General features: G+C 41.3%; 1 non-coding gene across 1 annotated transcript; it reads right to left on the reverse strand.

The window, feature by feature from the left end:
• Positions 1-6138: 6138 nt before the first annotated feature.
• Positions 6139-6210, reverse strand: Trnaw-cca (transfer RNA tryptophan (anticodon CCA)). The gene has a single exon. It is a non-coding gene; the product is annotated as a tRNA-Trp (tRNA).
• Between the last annotated feature and the right edge of the window lie 240 nt (positions 6211-6450).

Below are 6450 nucleotides of genomic sequence, written 5' to 3' on the forward strand. Positions count from 1 at the left end.
GGCGCAGGTTTTACCAAATTACCTACGCTGCTTGTATCACTTTTTTTTTTTCTTTTCTCTCTCTCTCTTCTTTTTTCTTTTTCTTTTTTCTTCTTCTTCTCCTCTTCCTCTTCCTCATCCTCCTCCTCCTCTTCTTCCTCCTCCTCCTCTTCTTTTTTCGTTATTTCTTTTTTTATTTTCTTTTTTTCTTTTTGTTTGTTTCTTTCTTCATTTTTTCTTTGTTCTGTATGTGTGTGTGTGTGTGTGTGTGTGTGTGTGTGTGTGTGTGTGTGTGTGTGTGTGTGTGTGTGTGTGTGTGTGCGTGTGTGTGCGCGTGTGTGTGCGCGCGCGCGCGCGCGTGCGTGTGTGTAATTATCAACACTACAATCGGAAGGTTACACCGGTAAATGCACAGTTAACAGTAATTACGGTGCCTTGAATATCCCTTAGTGAAAAAAAAAAAATCACATACAAGGTTAGAAAATTAATCTAACACCCTCAACTTCCCCTCGAGAGAGAGAGAGAGAGAGAGAGAGAGATACGAAAACCTGATCAGACAATAAAGCGCCTTCATTCACTTAATATCCAACTTAAAGAGAGAAAGATAGAGAAAGGAAGAAAGAAAAAACAAAAACGAAAAGCATCTATAGTGAGTCTGCCGAAGTCCGAGCAGCATGTATAGTAGTTACCTGCAATAAAACCAATTAGCTTCTGGAGTGGGGAAGAACCAGCCTTACAGCGAGAGGTATTGGTTCTTGAGACTGTACGCTGGCCGGGACTCGCGTGCTGGCAACAAGGTGCAAGAACGTCGCGTGCACATTCTCTATAGGCTATTATTGTGCCACAGTCATGGTGAGTACTCGACCAGCCCGCCGCGCCGCCCTCCACTGTGTTTAGCTCCTTTCCTCACTCTCAGCTCCTTTGATCCTCTAATTCCGTAACATGACAGGCTTTGCAAGGGAACTGTCATCAGGAGCGGGGACTTCAGATAGCGGAAAAACGTTGTAAACAGTGGGAGTAATTGCAGCTGTAGTGTTTGTTGCCGAGAGAAAGGAAGCTGTTGTATACCATCTGGACTTCTACTACTACTACTACTACTACTGCTTTAAATGACAGCAACACCACCACCACCACCACCACCAACAACAACAACAACAACAACAATAATAACATGAATATAATATGAAGGCGGATGAAGGGAGGTCGATTGCAGGATACAAAATGATTCAAGAGTGACTGGGGAAGAGTAACTGAAGGAAAGAGTGAATAAGGGAACTGGGAAAGGACTGGAAGAGGATTTGTAAGGACGCTGGAGAATATGGCAGAGAAAAGTGTTAGAGAGAGAGAGAGAGAGAGAGAGAGAGAGAGAGAGAGAGAGAGAGAGAGAGAGAGAGAGAGAGAGAGAGAGAGAGTTTTGGAGGAAGGGACGCTACATCCTCCCTTGGGGTATAGAGAACGCAAGGTAGTGGTGGTGGTGGTGGTGGTGGTGATGGTGAAAATAGTGAGAAGAGAAAAGGCAAAAAAATATAAAAAAAAATAAAGATATATATATATAAAGGAAGAAAAAGAAAACCACGATAAAATCAAAATAAAAAGACATACATGCAAATTGAAACACGGCAAGAAACACACACACACACACACACACACACACACACACACACACACACACACACACACGAGGAATATGAACGTACATTACCCTCAAATTGACTCGCCTTTCACTAGTGTGGCCCAAGGAGAGAAGGAAGGAGGGAGGGAGGGAGGGGGGAGAGAGGAAGGGAGGGGGGGAGGGAAGGAAGGAAGGACGGAGGAAGAGAAAGATTGCGAGTGTGGGAAGGGAGGGAGGGAGGAAAGAAAATAGGTGTGTGTGTGTGTGTGTGTGAGAGAGAGAGAGAGAGAGAGAGAGAAAGTAGGTAAGGACGACAAGAGTAAAAGAAGATAAGAAGACTGGATAGAATAAGAAATGGAAAGAGAAGAAAAATGCTTGGGAGGAGGAGAAATCTCAGGAGAATGAAGGAGTAAAAGAGGAAGAGAGATAGAGTAAGAGAGAGAGAGAGAAAAAAAAAAGGAAGGAAAGGAGAACTAGAAGATATGCATGAATGAAGGAGGAAAGGATGAAAGGATTTGTGAAGAAAGTATCAATTACTGAAGGAAAGAGAAGAAAAAAAGTAAGTGTGGAGAAGGAGGAAAAAATAATAGAGGTAGGATAAGAAAGAGATATAATGAATAAGAGAAATGAAGGAGAGAGGCAGTGTAATCGAGAATAAGTGAAGGATAATTAAAAGAAAATAAAAAAAGAAGGAAGATTATAATTAACGAAAGAGAGAAGAAAATGAAAAAAAGAAGAGAACACGATAGAAAATAAAATAAAAAAAGAAATAAAGAAGAAGACATTGCGAAAAACGAAAAAAGCGGAGAAAGATAGAGGAGATAAAAACAAGAATGGAATGAATATAGATAAGAGAGTAAAGAGAATGGAAAAAAAACAAGGAAAGAACAGGAAAAGGAAAATTACGAGAAAGTTAAAAAAAAAAACCCAAAGAGCAAGAAGAGAAGAAATGTAAGAAACTGAGAAAAGAAGAAAAGAGGAGAAAGGCAGAGACGTTATGGGAGGAAAAGAATTGGAGGAAAGGAGGTAAAGGATTGGAGGCGAAAAGAGAAGGTAAGATATTGGAGAGGAGGAGGTAAGAGACTGGAGGAGAGAAGAGGAGATAAAGGAACTGGAGGAGAGAAGAGGAGGTAAAAGATTGGAGGAGATATGAGGAGGTAAGGGATTGGAGGAGAGGAGGTAAGGAGGTACAGTAAAGAGGAGGAGGGAGAATGATGACAAAGAACCGACCCTTGGTGAAGTAATGACAGACGATTATCTTCCAAACTGAGGGATTATCGCCGGCCATCGTGTGTTGTTGTGGTGGTGGTGGTGGTGACGGTGGTGGTGGTGGTGATGGTGGTAGTGTCACAATTCTCATCACTTATGTCATTGTGCATTGGTGTTCTGTCTGTCTGTGTCTGTGTGTGTGTATGTATCTGTGTGTGTTTACCTGTCCTTGTTTGTCTCCCTACCTGTTTTTTGTTCATGTTCAGTGTATTCGTTTTTTCCCATCTCCCATACAGCTACTGCACCTTTTTATCATTACTAGGACTCACCGTACCCATCAGTGTTGTGTAGTGCTGTATATTTCTCTAATTTCATGTAAAAAAAAAATGCAACAAGGTACGTATATCGACTTGTGTTCAGAAAAGCTTTGCTCTCTCACCACGACTATTTTCAAAGCCCACATATATGATCAGCCGGTTCTCAAGAGTGTTTTTCCTGTTAATATTGTAGAAATCTTGCTACCTTGTCATTGGGACCCTTGAAAATCCGTGTAACTTCAACTATAAACTTTTGAATGTATTGGAGGTGCGTCACGGAAATGTTTCAGAATACTGTCCATTGTACTTTCCTGCCAGCATTTCCCCCAAGAAGAGGTGGGCGGGGGGGAAGGTGTTTTCTTTATCCATCCTGCCTTCCTTCACGTTATATACAAGATATGTCGATTTGATAAGCAGCTAAAAGGGTCTCTCACTGCAGTATTTATTCCCCTCAAGTATGTTCGTGTACTCGTATTGTTTGTCACTAGCGGGAGTTGCGAAAGTGAGCGAGGTGGTGGTGGGTGTTTGTTTCGTGATGGTGAGGTGATTCCCGGCAAAACCAGTTCGTGGGAGTCACACATAAAGACAGACAGACAGAGGGGGCCTAGTCAACATTACCATCTACAACAGCAAGAAGTCATCAGCAGAGCAAGTTAGCATTATTGAATACTCAGGAAGATCTAAGCAGCTGAAAATAATAAACAGGAATGGTTAGTTATCAGTAAGTCGCCAGTGTATGATGAGCAGGTGGTCTTGGTATGTTTCAGCACGTCAGTAAGCAGTGTTCAGAATCCCCTCAGTGTTATTACAGGGAAACAAACGTGAATCAGCAACAGAAAAGAAAGTAAGATGTAACACTGGAAAATTATTACCAAAACTATTCACACTATTGTTATTACTATTATCACTGCTGCTGCTGCTGCTGTTACTACTACTACTACTATTACTACTACTGCTACTACTACTGCTACTATTACTACTACTATTACTACTACTACTACTACTACTACTACTACTTCCCTTTGAATGATTACGCAGATAATGATCACGCAAAATGAGACAACTATGCACACACACACACACACACACACACACACACACACCTTCGAAGTGCTGTTTCTCACTTATGGCAAGAATGTGCAACTCATTTGAGCAGCCCACAACTCAGAGTCTCTCTCTCTCTCTCTCTCTCTCTCTCTCTCTCTCTCTCTCTCTCTCTCTCTCTCTCTCTCTCTCTCTCTCGTTTTAGGGCCGTAAACGTAGGAAAACAGCCGTTACGTCCTTCATGAAAACACTAACCAGACCAACAACAAGAACAACTACGACGACGACGATAACAACAACAACAATAACAACAACGACAACAACAATAACAATAACAACAACAATGACAACAACATCAACAACAATAACAACAACAACAACAACAACAACAACAACAACAACAACAACAACAACAACAACAACAACAACAGCAGCAGCAGCAGCAGCAACAACAACAACAACAACAACAACAGGAACGACGACAACGACGAAACAATTAAATAAAATAGAAAAAAAATAACATAAGAAGAAGAAAAAGAAGAAAAAGAAGAAGAAGAAGAAGAAGAAGAGTGCGAGGGCCTCCTTTACAGGGAGTGTGATAGCAGAGGCTGGAGCTCTTAAAAGACACAGGTGCCCGATAAAAGCAGGTGTGGCGACACTGGTGGTAGTGGTGGTGGTATTGAAGGTAGTGGTGGTGGTGGTAGTAAAGGAAGTGGTGGTGGTGGTGGTGGTGGACAAGGAAGACAGTATTCTGAAATTAGTTCTTCCAAAATGACTTTTTCTCTTCCTCTAAAAGTAAGATAGAGTTTTCTACTAAATAAATAATCAGTTAATATTCAAGTAGGTGAGTAAGTTTTTAGTGAATGAGTAACTGACTGACTTAATCACTTGGTTCGTTGATGAGCTGCATAGTTCGTTAGTCCGATAGACCAAGTTCTTATGAGGGTAGCGGAACTAATTATGTCTTATCTCACTCTACCTATTCATTCATGTATTCACTTTCTTATACTTAATTTCTTAGTTATCTCTCCTGTCAGAGGCGAGGTGCGAGTACTGCTGTCTCATTTGTGTCTCATCTATGTCTTATTGATTGACGCCTTGTTTACATCACTACTACTACTATTACTGTTGCAATTTTTTACTATTCATTAATTTCGACGCATTTACTTCTGTGTCAAGTCTCGCCATCCGACGCAGAACAAAACTTACTGATATAGTGATAATGTAAACTGTGAACGATGGCCTTCGTGCAGTGAATAAACACACACACACACACACACACACATACACACACTTTTATCTTGTCTTCACGTCGCCAAGCATTTCCTCCGCGACAAGTGTCTGTGTTTTAATGTCAGTATTACGCTGTTATCACTAACATCGTTGTGGATAATGATAATTGTGTTTTTTTTTTCATTATCTAGTAGTAGTAGTAGTAGTAGTAGTAGTAGTAGCATCACCATCATCATCATCATCACCGTTACTGTTGTTACTGTGGTAGTAGTAGTAGTAGTAGTAGTTGTAGTAGTAGTAGTAGTAGTAGTCGTTGTTGTTGTCGTTGTAATAGTAGTAGTGGCAGTAGTAGTAGTAGTAGTAGTAGCAGCAGTAGTAGTACAAGTAGTAGTAGTAGTAGTAGTAGCAGTACAAGTAGTAGTAATAATATTAGTAGTAGTAGTAGTAATGGTAATTGCGGTAATAATAACGATATGAGTAATGGTAGCAGTAGCAGCAGTAGTAGCAACATCAGCAACTGACAGCAGTATCCGGCGCTGCAACTCACCAATGGACAGCCACCGCTTACGTAATACCCGCATTCTTTATAGCACCCGCCTCAGTAACACCTCTCCATTAGTAACACAGCTATAGAGGCGAAAATTACAACACTAACTAAAGCACAGCACCCCAGTAGCTACGCCAGCACCATAAAGAGTCAAATAAATAGCACCACGACCACTCAGCTGCCAGTAAAACAAATCATGACCCCGGAGTGACTCGAACACCCAGCCTTCTGATCTGGAGTCAGACGCGCTACCATTGCGCCACGGGGCCGATGAGAGAAGCGAGCGGGAGTAACAAGGTGTGCGGGAGGCAAGGAGAGGCCGCGCGTGGATACCTTAGAAGCGTTGACAAACTGATGTAAAGACTCGTGTTTAGTAAAGTGTTTTGTACATATTGGGAGATAGTTAAGTGTTATAGTGACTGTTGAAATATTATGAAGGTGGTAGTAGACTGAATATCGTTGAGAAATTGATGAAAATTAATAGAAAACATCATAGCAAGGATATAGAA

Source organism: Scylla paramamosain, chromosome 10, assembly GCF_035594125.1.
Source record: "Scylla paramamosain isolate STU-SP2022 chromosome 10, ASM3559412v1, whole genome shotgun sequence".
NCBI lineage: Eukaryota > Metazoa > Arthropoda > Malacostraca > Decapoda > Portunidae > Scylla > Scylla paramamosain.